Source organism: Protopterus annectens, chromosome 2.part0 (genome assembly GCF_019279795.1).
Source record: "Protopterus annectens isolate FY-2018-M chromosome 2.part0, PAN1.0, whole genome shotgun sequence".
Taxonomy (NCBI): Eukaryota; Metazoa; Chordata; order Ceratodontiformes; family Protopteridae; genus Protopterus; species Protopterus annectens.
Genome location: NC_056728.1, coordinates 1995140935 through 1995154890, shown reverse-complemented (window position 1 = coordinate 1995154890; position 13956 = coordinate 1995140935).

Below are 13956 nucleotides of genomic sequence, written 5' to 3'. Positions count from 1 at the left end.
TAGCTGGGTTGGGTGCACGGTCGTACATGGGTGCGGGTTACGTGCTATGACGGGGCTGTTGTGTATTACATTTGCATGCATGGGTTCTGCTTCTGGATATTACGCCGCATACGCCGTCCTATGTGTATCACGGCACGTTGCTGGGTGTAGTACATGTTGCTATGCACATGTTTGTCTGTGTTTAGGGTATCTGGTTTCCTTCTGGTTGTTATATAGACACGGCTGCCCGGCTGTGTACTCTCACTACTGCTGGTGACCATGCCCATGGGGCTACTTGTGTGTAGGTGCGGCACGCTGACATGCTGCGGTACACCTTCACTGGGTATGCCCACTGACAGTGCATTGCGTGACGGACACGGTATTACACGTATCCTTTGTTCCTTGGACGGGTACAATTTGGACTTCGTGGGTTAATGTTTGGTTCTCCGTTTTGTGTAAACGGGTACTATGTTGCATACTCTGCGTACGTTTCATTATCCACGGACACTGGCTGGTGCGGTTACTATTGCAGGCGGCCTGTGACAGTCAGCACTTTAGGTTGTTCCTCGCCTGCCGGCTTGGCCACGCCTACAGGCGCATCCTACTTGGGCTCGCTCACGTAACCTACGCACGTGTCTGTGGTTGCGGCGCGCACTCATTACTATGCATATGGCGCTATTACGCTGACTATTCACTGCACCGCCGGCGCAGGCCTTACACCGGCCTTGCACCGAGCTTCATGAATCCCGGGGAAAGTATATGCTCCAATGACAGACAAGGAAGATGAGGATGTAGAATTTTCTACAAACAACTTCAAATTAAGTAGATCAAAGACTGAAACAAGATCTACTGATCATTATTTGGGACTTCAATGCAAAAGTAGGAAGCACACCTGAAGATGCAGTTGTTGGAAGCACTGCATAGTAGAATGAAATGAAGCAGGTGATAACGTAGCACAGATTTGCAAAACCAACCGTCAGTCATGAATATGCATTTCCAACACTACAAAGATCAGCAGTACACGTGGACATCTCCTAATGGCATGTATCGGATTCAAATTGACTACATCTGCATAGGACAGAGATAGAAATCTGCAGTGTTGATTGCAAGGACTAAACCAGGAGTTGATGGTGGAAGTGACCAGGAGCTTTTGACATGCAAGAGCAAGGTAAAGCTTCACAGGAAGAAGATCATTAGAGACCTTCCAAAATATGACATTGAAAATATTCCGCAAGGCAGAAGATTTGTCATTCTTCATACAGGAGAGAGAGAGTCTGAAGAGTTATGGAATGACATTAAAACCATAATTAGCGATGAAGCTAAAGAAACAATCCAGAAGAGAAATAAAGCCAAAAAATCACCTTGGATCTTGGAAGAAACTAGAAACGTAGCAGAACAAAAAAAAAAATAAAACAAAGCAAAATTTTCCGGTGACAGAGAAAAAGTATCACAAATGAACTAAGAGTTTCAACGTCAGATTTAGAAAGATAGGGGATGATATTTTAAGGATATCTCTCAGAAAATTGAATCAGAGTATGTAAACAGAAAAAAACAGACTAGCTTATCAGGATATTAAGGGATTGTGTCAGAAATTCCAACCTCGATTGGAGAAGCTTAAAGATGCCAATGGAATGATATTGAATGATCCAGAAAGCATTAAAAAGAGGTGGAAAAAATATACAGAGAATTTATACAAGAAAGTCAGTGTGGATAACATTGGGGAAATGGAACCAGAAATTGATTTTAATCAAAAACAACATATTTTAAAAGAAGTCATAGCAGCAATTTAAGCTTTATGGGTTCATAGGATCATAGTAAGTTACAAAGCTGTTAGCCCTGAGGCCCTTACAAGCTTAGGCAAAAATTGAACAACGAGTCACCTGGCATCATTGGTATTGCAATTGAATTAGTCAAAGGCTCAGAATGTGCTATCATGGCCCTCACTCAACTGTGTCAACAGATTTGGAAGGGAAAAATGTGGCCAACTCGCAGGAGAAGATCATTGTTCATACCTATATCAAAGAAAGGCAATGCGAAGGATTGTAACAACTATAGAACGATTGCATTATTTCCCCACTCCAGCAAAATACTGCTGAAAATAATACAATGAAGGATACAGTCATATGCTGAGCAAAAACTATCTGAAACTCAGGCAGGTTTCTGAAAAGATTGACGAACAAGAGACATTATTGCCAATGTTAGATGGATATTGGTGAAGAGCAAAGAATACCAAAAGCCATTATACTTTTGCCTCATCAGCTACAGCAAAGATTTTGACTGTGTGGATCATGATAAACTATGGAGAACTCTAGCACCAATGGAAATACCCTAACACATAGCTCAGCTAATAAAAAGCTGCAGTGATAACTGAATATGGCAACACTGATTGGTTTACAATAAAACGTGGTGTCAGGCAAGGATACATCTTGCCACCTTACCTGTTCAACCATTATGGTGAAGCCATCTTCAGAAAAGCAAATTTGGAAGAAGAGAGCATTGGTTTTAAAGTTGGTGGCCAAAATATAAACAACCCGCACTATGCAGGTGATACAACGCTCATCACTAGCAGCAAAGAAGACATGCTGTATCCATTGAGAAAAGTTAAAGCTGAAAAGTCATAACATGGGATTAGACCTGAACATAAATAAGACAAAGATTATTAACGCAGAAAATTATGACGTTTTTTTATTTCTTTTTAAGTCGATTAATGGACAAATTCAGGCCAATAAAGCCAAACTCCACTAACTGTGGACATACATGTTTCTGTCTTCTTATTTATCCCATAATCCTCTTTTACAAGAGGTTTTAAGGAATCACACAGTGAAAACTCTAGCTTGGTTAGTGTCGCTCGTACCTCTCTAGTATAGATGATGAACAGGCAGGGTAGTTCATTTATATGTTTTATTACATAGAAACACATCAGGATGGATAGCAACATTACAAAATATAAATGCACTGATTAACTGACAGACTACACAGACATACATGCTTACATTTGGCACTTGGGCTCACATGTGCTCACTATTTATACACTTGTGCAAGCCCTTGGAAAGCTTCTTAAAGGCATATATACATACTGATCTACATCCTCCCTCTTAAACAGAATGCCTTAGATGAAATGACATTAGAATAAATCATGCAATAATATAGGCATTAGAAACAAACACAATGTTCCTGTCCAAGTTGCCAAAGTATCTGTAACATGGTCTGGAAATGTGACTTGATCTAGTGATATAGTAATCAGAACTGGGTTTAGTAACAGGGGAATTCATTGGTGGACAACTCACACCAGGATTTTTGGGATTCATCTCACAATCATGGATACTTACTGGAATGTCCTCTGGAACTGGAGTGTTGGACAACTCACTCTGAGATAAACAGTCTTTTTCACAGGCTAAATGCTGGAGTACAGGTTCAGACACTGGCATATAATATTTTTGATTCAGGCTAAACTCAAATCCTTGTGATTCCACAATGTAAAATCTTAGCTCTGGGCAAATACTCTTCATGACTCCAATCCGATCATAACCTTTGCATGTTTGCATTCTCACTGTCTCTCCTTCACATAATGGATTGAGCAGTTTACTGAACTTGTCATAATAAGACTTCTGGGATAGACACTTCTTTAACTGATGAGTTTCACAGATCTGTTATTCTTAGCACTTGGGACCAATAAACTACTGCTGACTGGTAATGTAATTCTGGTTTGTCTTGACAAAAGTTTCTAGGCAGGTTAAACAAGATGCTTATCATGAGAAACATTTCTGATATTCAGGAAAACATCACTATTGTCTCGTTTTAACTTATGTAGTAATTATTTTGCACTTTTAACTGCATGTTCTGCCAAACCATTTGACTGAGGATATGCAGGACTACTTGTATCATGTCCCACTCTTCGGTAAATCTTTTGACTTGCTGGCTAGTAAACTGTGTACCATTGTCAGAAATTACTTTGTGTGGACTACCATGGACTGCAAAATGACACTTCATTTTAGTAATGACAGTATTGGATGCTAGATTAGCAAATAGGTCAATCTCAAACCAACTGGAATATGAGTCTACTAACACCAAGTAATGCTGACCATTCCATTTGAAAATGTCAGTGGCTACCATCGACCAAGGTAGTTCAGGAATCTGGTTTAGTTTAAGTGGTTCCCTCTGTTGATTTGGCTTTTTACTATTGCATACAGAGCAAGATGAAAGTACTCTCTCAATGTCTTGTGACACAGAAGGCCAAAATACTAGTCTCTCACCCTTATTTTTGCAGAATCAGTTCTTGGGTGGCCATGATGCAAGATAATAATATACTCATGTTCGAAGGACTTTGGTACAATTACTTTTGGGCCTTTCATGATGATACCATTGTCAGACAAAATCTCATCTATGTAAGGTAAATAAGGTTGCACTTCTTGAGGTAAACTAGAGTGCTTTGACAGCCATCCTTGATTGATAAAGTAGTTGAGCTTCTGAAGAACTGGGTCTGTGACTGTATGATTTCTAAACTCAGCAAGACTTGTGGAAGAAAAGATTCCCTCTTCCATGACTTCAAAATCAAGTTGCTCATTCTCTTGCTGTTCAGTGGTATTTCAGGGTGATCTGGATAAAGTATCAGCAAGGTAAAGAAGTTTGCCCTTTGCATAGACAAGATTGAAAATATACTTTTGCAATTTCAACATCATACATTGGAATCTGGCTGGAGCTATATGCATAGGTTTTCTCAAAATCGTGACTAGAGGTTGGTGATTAGTTTCGATCTGGATAGGTTGACCATAAATATAATCATGGAACTTTGAATATGCAAACACAGTTGCCAAAAGTTCTTTCCCTATCTGAGCATACTGCATTTCAGTTTGGGTTAGAGTTCTGGATGCATAGGCAACAGGTTGACCCTCTTGAAGAATGACTGCACCAAGACCAAATTTCAAAGCATCACAGGAGAGTAAAAAGTTTGTGAACATCATAGTATCTGAGTGTTGGCGGACTGGAAATTCTCAGTTTAAGGACATCAAATGCTCTCTGGTGCTGTTCCAACCATGACCAGGATACATCATTCTGTGTTAACTCTCTGAGCGGTGCTGCTAGTTGGCTCAAATCTGGAATGAACTTGCCTATATAGTTAACCATGCCAAGAAAACATTGTAGGGCTTGAACATTGAATAGCTCTCTGCTTGGAAGGGTCTGGTTGTAAGTATGAACTTTTAAATAAATGACCAAAATAAGTAACTTCTCATAACCTGAATTTTCACTTCTGAGGATTCAGCTTAAGTTTTACTTCATGTGCTCTTTACAGAACTTTCCTGAGGTTTCTGTCATGCTCAGCTTCACCATTACCTCCTACTAGAATATCATCTACTATAATAGCACACAGATACCCAGAAAAAATTTCCTCCATTACATGCTGAAAGACTTCACTGGCAGAATCTATTCCAAATGTCATTCTCAAAAATATGTACCTGGAAAATGGAGTACTGATTGTAGTTAGCAATGAGGATTTTTGATGTAGCAAAATTTGCCAAAATGAACTCTTTTCACCCAAGACAGAAAAAAATACAGTGACATTTGGCATCAGAGCTGCAACTTCTTCAATTGCACACATTTGATGATGATATATTTTCAGTGCTTTGTTCAAATCTCATGGATCAATACATATTCTGATATCATCTGAGCTTTTCTTATGAGCTACCACCATGGAAGATACCCATTCAGTCGGTTCTTCAGTTGGACAAATTATACCTTACTGCACCATTTTATCTAGCTCAGCCTTGACTCTGTTTTGCATAGGTAGTGAAACTTTCTGGGCTGGCCTGACAACTGGGCTGACATCTGGATCTAACTTCATGGAATACACAACTGGAAGCTTGCCTTGTTTGTCTTTGAAAAGATCAGCATAGGTAAAGAAAATATACTGGGTGAAATTAGAACAGTGTTTAAGCTGACATGATGGACTTACTTATTAAATGAAAGCAGTCACATTTCCAAACTGACTCTGAGCTCTAATAATGACTGGACATGCCTTTTGACCCCATAAAATAACAAGTTGTTGCTTCTTCCAGCAGAGTAACATGAAAGTACTACTAAGCCTTCAGTCTGAATTTCTTCACCACCATTTGTTTTCAACAATTGGATTGGATGTGTGTCTTATTTACTTTTTATTCAGTTCTTAGATGGGACATTTTGCAGACACCTTAATGGTTAGGGACAATAGCTGAGTGCAACAACCCTGTGTTTCTAAAGGTTGGCCAAACAGTCCACTTATGCTGTGCTGATGATGTCATAAGAAGACTGAAACATGCATGTCCACAGCTAGTACAGTTTGGCTTTATTGGCCTGAATTTGTCCATTAATCAACTTAAAAAGAAATAAGTCATGGGCAGTCACAACTGCCATATAGCTGAAACTCCTGGTGTCCTTAATGGGATCATTTGCATTTATCCCATAATCTTCTTTTACAAGAGGTTTTAAGGAATCACACAGTAAAAACTCAAGCTTTGCTAGCTTTTTCTTGTTTTTTCCAGTTGGATTGGCTGTGTGTCCTATGTACTCTTTTATTCAGTTGTTAGTTGGGATATTTTGCAGATACCTTAATAGTTAGGGACAACAGCTGGGTACAACAACTCTGTGTTTCTAAAGGTTGGCCAAATAATCTAGTTATGCTGTTCTGATAATGTCATATGAAGACTGAAACATGCATATCCACAGTTAGGGTTTGACTTTATTGCCCTGAATTTGTCCATTAATCAACTAAAAAAAAATAAGTCATGGGAATTCAGAATCACCATATAGCTGAAACACCTGGTGTCCTTAAAGGGGTCACTTGCATTTATCCCATAATCCTCTTTTACAAGAGTTTTTTAAGGAATCACACAGTGAAAACTCTAGCTTGACTAGTTTTTTCTTGTTTTTTTTTTTTCCAATTGGATTGGCCGTGTGTCCTATGTACTCTTTTATTGAGGTGTTAGATGGAATATTTCTCCTTGCTGTGTAATTCAGAATGAACTACTCTAATAAAAAAGCATGAGGCCCATTTTTAACTGACTCTTGGACAAGTAAGTGTTTTATTGTCTGTTAATAAGTTTGACTTCATGGTCATTTTTGTCTAAACAAATTTGTATTGATAAAAAGAGAGAGAGAGAGTGAGAGGAAATACTGCAGCTCAGATCAAACATCTGAGTGAATCTCCCTAAGAAGGTGAATTTTTTTTTTTTATTGTTAGTATTTGTTTACTTGTTTGGTCCAACTGGGCAAGTAAAGTTACCCCTCTTCATTGGAGGTCTGGAAAAAACAGCTCTGTAACAGTGTCATGCAGAAATACAATATTGCAGTTGCTATAAAAATTAAACATACATAATGCAGCATAAATTAAAACAAAACAGATGGTGGGAATTCCAATAGTAACAGCAGATATATAATTGCAATAAAAAAATTGCATCAGGAGATCATTTATCTAGACTCTAAAAAATAATAGTATATGTTATGCTTAAACAGAACAAATGGAATACTTATAAAAGCATCAGACCCAATTTGGGTACAAGGCAAGTGACAATTTTGTAAGGAGAAGGTAAAAAACAGTGATCATGGTGCCATTTAATAAGTGTGACTGCAACGGGAAAGAGGTACAAGAGTTGTGACAGTGCAGGGGGTCTTAGTGATGGGGCCATAGATAAAGGAAACAAGGAATAAGGAAGGTAGATAAATATGAAAAGGAATATAACAGAGTAAAGTATAAAGGCAGTCATTTGGTGAGGGTGGAGCAGGGGAATAGTTGGTAGAGAGTAGTTAGATACGGATGAAGCAGACATAGTCATTTTTTTAGGTAGAATCTGAGTAGATCTTTGAAAGCTTTACTTTTTTGGGTTGTTTGATTCTAAATGCTAAACAGTTCCATAGCTTAGAGATGCGGGAGGAGTAAAGACAGTCACCAGCATTGTTATTAGATTTGATTGTTAAAAGAAAAAGCTTATCAGTGGACTGAAGAGCTCTATGGGAGAATATAGTTGCAGGATGTTAATTAGGCCAGACTGACAGTTGGACTATAGATAAGTTAAAATAGAGCTAGGTAGTGTGGAAGCACAAGCCATGAAAGTTTCTTAAGTTTCAGGCAGTGATGAGTTATATAAATTTGTTGCTTGCAAATTTTGTTATCTTGTTGTAGCATTGTTCTGGTAAGCTTGTCTGGGCTACATGTAAGTTAATCAGAATGGGGGTAGTACAGAGTAAGGATGGGAGAAGAAATGTTGATGGACATGTTTCTATTGTAACTAGTAAGGTTCCCAGTTTTTGTTAGTCTTTTTGGCATCATTTATCTGTATGTTGAGTTTTAGGTGTTCATTATTGGTGACACCTAAAGTCTTGGTGGATTTATTTAACATTTGTTTATTGGGAAAGTCTGACTTTGAATTAAGCCAATTTTCACTGTGTTGAAGCACAACGAATGTACTAAATGCCAATATATCACCAATAAGTGAACAAGTACCTCCTGCTGTTGTATAAAAAGTGTGATTTATTCTGTAATAAAGAAATGTTAAGCGCTTTCACCCACTACACTGTGGGCTTCTTCAGAACATTGTAACTTGAAAATGTTACAGCTTAAATTCAAAAGTAGGCGCCAAACTTTTTTTCCTTTAAAGCTGTATACACATATTAATCCTACTTCAGCGTAACAATATATCCTTTTGTATATACTCCTTATTTGCACTCAGTAAATTCAAAATGTAACAAATTACACTGAATTACATAAAATTTACCTGTAAAATTATTTAAAAACATATATAAATAACTTCTATCATTATGATACAGTGTGAACATGTTGAATTAATATAATATTGCCAAAACCACAGTTCCATGTGATACTGAATACATAATGTATACTTAATACAGTACAACATTTTGTCCTATAATAGTTATATACACAACATTGCACTTCCTTTAATTTTAATATGGTCAGTTGAAAAATGTTTAGTCAGTTGAAAAATGTATTGCATACACATTGCCTAACTTGCTAATAATTTAACAAACGTGTCTAAATTCATCATATTATGTGCATTCAAAATGACACTTCCTATGTCACTTGATAGTAATCAACTCAGTGCCCCTTAACATTAACCTATTTCATCTCCAGTATAGGTTTGCATGAAATATGGTCATTGAGATCCGGTGGAGTGGCCACATCCAGAAACAATTGCCACCACACTTCCTTGAACCCCAGCAGGGTTTTATGATCTCACCCCCGGGTACATTTTAATAATATCTAATATGGCAAATCTAAAATCATGTGTCTCTCCTACCCTCTCTATATGTCTGTATAAGGCAGTGGTAGTGTCCTTCCTTCTGATACTATACATATGATCATATATGCATTTTCTAAAACACTTCTCCGTTTTTCCTATATAATAACACGCACATTTAGTGCACTTTGCCATATAGATGAGCATTTTTGTGTTGCAATTACCATATTTAAATCTCACTGTGAGGTGTGATCCGTTCTCTATTTTCATTGTCTCTTTTTCTAAAATGTACACACATTGATTGCAAGTCCCACATTTTTTAGTGTTATTCCTGTTTATTTTTTTGGCTCCCATCACTACTGTTGTTTGATTGAGTTGTTCCAGATAACTTTTAATATTTCATCCCATCTTGTACACAAATTTCAGTTTTTCTCCTATAATGTCTGTTAGTGTTGAATCCCCCAACATCAAATACCAATATTTTATCAATATATTTATCACTTGTCCTATTTAGAATAGTGCTTGGCACTCCTAAAATGTTCAATGGGAAACAAAATGGTGTCTTCCCAGTCTAACATGATCAGGTTCGCAAATATGGGAGCACAAGCAGTGCCCATTGTGACCCCCTTGGTCTGGCGGAAATGTTCTCCCTCAAAATATATGAAATTGTTGTCAAGCACTATAGACATACATTCTGTAATCAAGCATGTGGTGTCCCAATCCAAATGTGTGTGTTTCTTGATGCTGTTACATAATGCATCCAATCCGACTCATTTAGAAATGCAAGAAAAAGGTCAATGACATCAATAGTTACGAACATAAGCCCTTCTTTCCATTCATCAATAGAATATTTACTTAAAACCTCCCAAGAGTCCTTCACCATGTGGGGTATCTTATTGTATATATGTTTCAACCAGATGTCAATAGTTTTGCCCATTGGATATGTTTTGGACTGACTGCCCAACACAATTGGCTGAAAAGGTGGGTCCTGAATGTTTTTGTGGACTTTATTGATGGAAGAATTACAGGTGCTGTATATAACTGTTTTAAAGTAAGATTTCCCAGATTAGCTACATTAGTGGGTATACCTATAGTCCACTATTCTAGGTTTCTGGATGACATTTATATTCTATGGGACGACAGCATTGAGAAGTTTGAGTGTTTCATTAGCTTTCTCAATAACAGCAGTTAATTTCTCAAATTTACACATTCTCATAGTTACGAAGGCATAGCATATCTTGACACGTACATTTACAGTCAGGAAGGAGGTTTCAAATCACGTATCCATCATAAAAGCACATTTTCTAATGATTACCTTGAATATGGTAGTTGCCATCCTGAGAAAGTTAAATACATTATTTTCAAAGTGCAATGTATACATGCTGCACGTATGACTTCTCATTATAAAGAAATGGTTGAGGAAATCACATTTATAACCAGTTTGTTTAAGGAGAGGGGTTATACGTTAGACATGATGAACAATGTTGGACAATATATTATACAGGAATGGGGAAATCAGTATAAACCTTTGTTAGGGACATGGAATGTTAACAGTTTTATTCGAAACCAAGGAAGAAATGATGACCAAGACATTGTCCAACATCAGAGATTCTGTATTCTTAAATACAATCCAGAGGTAGGACAAGTGATAAATATATTGATAAAATATTGGTGTTTGATGTTGGGGGATTCAACACTAACAGACATTATAGGAGAAAAACTGAGATTTGTGTACAAGATGGGATGAAATATTAAACGTTACCTGGAACAACTCAATCAAACAACAGTAGTGATGGGAGCCAATAAAGTAAACAGGAATCACACTAAAAAATGTGGGACTTGTAATCAATGTGTGTACATTTTAGAAAAAGAGAAAATGAAAACAGAGAATGGATCACACCTCACAGTGAGATTTAAATATGGTAATTGCAACACAAAAATGCTCATCTATATGAAAGTGCACTAAATGTGCATGTTATTAGATAGGAAAAACAGAGAGGTGTTTTAGAAAATGCATATATGATCATATGTATAGTATGAGAAGGAAGGACACTACCAATGCCTTATACAGACATATAGAGTGGGTAGGAGGGACACATGATTTTAGATTTGCCATATTAGATATTATTAAAATGGACCCCAGGGGGGAGATCATAAAACCCTGCTGGGGTTCAGGGAAGTGCGGTGGCAATTGTTTTCAGATGCGGCCACTCCACCGGGTCTCAATGACCATATTTCGTGCAAACCTATATTGGAGATGAAATAGGTTAATGTTAAGGGGCACTGAGTTGATTAATATCAACTGACATAGGTAGTGTCATTTTTGAATGCACATAATATTATGAAGTTTAGACACGTTTGTTAAATTATTAGCAAGTTAGGCAACGTGTATGCAATACATTTTTCAACTGACTAAAAATTTTTCAACTGACCATATTAAAATGAAGGGAAGTGCAACATTGTGTATATAACTATTATAGGACAAAATGTTGTTCTGTATTAAGTATACATTGGGCCAGATTCAGGAAGCCTCCGTGTAAGAGTTATAACTCTTACACGGAGGCTGCAGTTAAACGGTGTGATGTCAGCATGTCATGCATATGCATGAGGTGAATGAGGCATGCTGAATCACACTGTAACTCTTAAACGGACCATATAAGACAGTAGGGGGCGTGTCCGTTGGCTAAGCCCTGCAAGCGGACATGCACCCGGAAGTCTATAATGGCTGAAAGTAAACAGCCACGAGAAAGGCCATAGAAATGTGAATAAACACACTACACAACACATGCACCCACAGACCAGCAATGTAAAGAGTGAACAGATGTTATAAAATGAAAATAAAAACTGTTTTATTTTTTTTAAACCCCGTAAATGTTTGCTACTGTGTGCGCTCGTGTGCGCTACTAGCGCAACTGCAGTTAGCAATCAGTGGAAAAGGCTATAAGAACTAAATATGCAAAGTAAGCCAAGAAGTAATAGCAGAGCGGTAGAGTTGTCGACTTGAGAGCAGGCAGGCAAGGTTCGAGCCCAAGCAACACACTTTTTTTTTTTTGTAAATAAGCACTAAAAAGGCCCCTGACAGTATTGTACAAATGTAAAAGTATTTCCTTTTGTAAAATGGAATGAAATGGAGCATATATTTCCAAGTAATACAAGAATAAAAATTGTTAGAAATGTACTGATAGTTAAACTGCAGTGAGACAGAGTGCCCGTAGCTAAGTAGTATTTCACAAACTGCAAATTGCTTGCTCAGAGATAAGCACAGGTTTAACAGGCTCAAACTGTGTGCAACTAGCTGTGCTTAGTTTAACATGTGTGTTACTAGCCAATTAAGGTGTAACCCAGCGCACACCGTTTGCGCGATGCACCCACAAGCTAACCGGCGGTGCGCATGCGTGAGCTCCACGCAAACGAGCGCAGACCTGGTTTTAAAGTGCTTAAAAGTGCTTTTGGCATGTTTGATTGACAGGTCCTGAAGTCATTTCTAGACAGTCATAAAAATTAAAATTCAGAGGTCAGATTCGAACCCAGGATGCCATGCACTAGAGTCAAGGTACTAAACCACTAAGCCATGACAGCAGTGCTTAGAAATGCAGAAATAGCATATATATAGGATGTAATCCAAAATGGAGCATGATAAAGCAGTTTCTGTGAAGTAGATACAATTCTAAACCGGCCAATCATAGAAATGTGCGGGAAAATCGGCATATATAAGCCCCATAGGTGGGAATACACAGCATAAATGATTGTAGAATAGACCTGCAGGCAGAATGAGTGGAGTAGGGGAGGGACGTTGCTTTCGAGCACAGCGGTGGGGCATTGAGGAGTCCAGATACATGGTCTGGCTCCTAGTTCACCATCATGAGGCCCAACTCATGTAGGGCCAGGTCTCATGGGGAGCGTACAGGGCGGAGGCATGGGACCAGTTGGCTCATGATCTTACTAGTGCTACTGGGATTCCACGCACTGGTGAGCAGGTCCGTCACCACCATGCGGACCTGAAGCGACGTAAGCAAGACCAGTTGACCCAATGGATCCAGGAGGCTAGGGATATGCCCAACGCCCCACTACTGAGTAAGTTACATTTTACTTATGTATGTAAGGAATTCAACTAGCTGATACCATGGAGATGTGTATCCCAATATTACTTGTTTTGTATTACAGCTGCAGGTGTCCGCTCTATGAATCGACAGACACATGACCGCAGGCTGGTGCGGCTGTGCCACCATGCAGGTTAGTAACCCCACCTAGTACTTGTAAATAAATATTATAGTGTAGCATGTAGCAGAACACTGCAGTGTATTGCTTAATAGTAATAGAATGTGCAAGCAGCAAGTAAAAGTCTGCAGGTATGGCTGCAACAAGTTCATCAGTATGCAAGTGAAATTGGAAATATAAGTGATAGAAATAAATAGTGCTGTAATACAGATGTCCCACCATTAATTAAATGTAGTATAACCTGCAGTAGTCTCAAGAATACAGCTTCAGAATCTGAGGTAATCACATGCGAGATATATCCCCTGTTGAAATGCTGAATCATGACAGAAGTGAGGCTGCTGGAAAGTGTTGGAATCCCCACAGGTCTAATATGTGAACAAAGCCTAGAAGTACCAACCTGAACTGTGAAATTGCAGGATCTGTGAGAGTGACAGAAAGGGTCATGTATCAATGAATAAAGTAGTAATAACACCTGAATATATAAGTTTCAGTGTGGTTCTACAGAAAAAATAAAATTTTTCAAAGTGGTGAATTA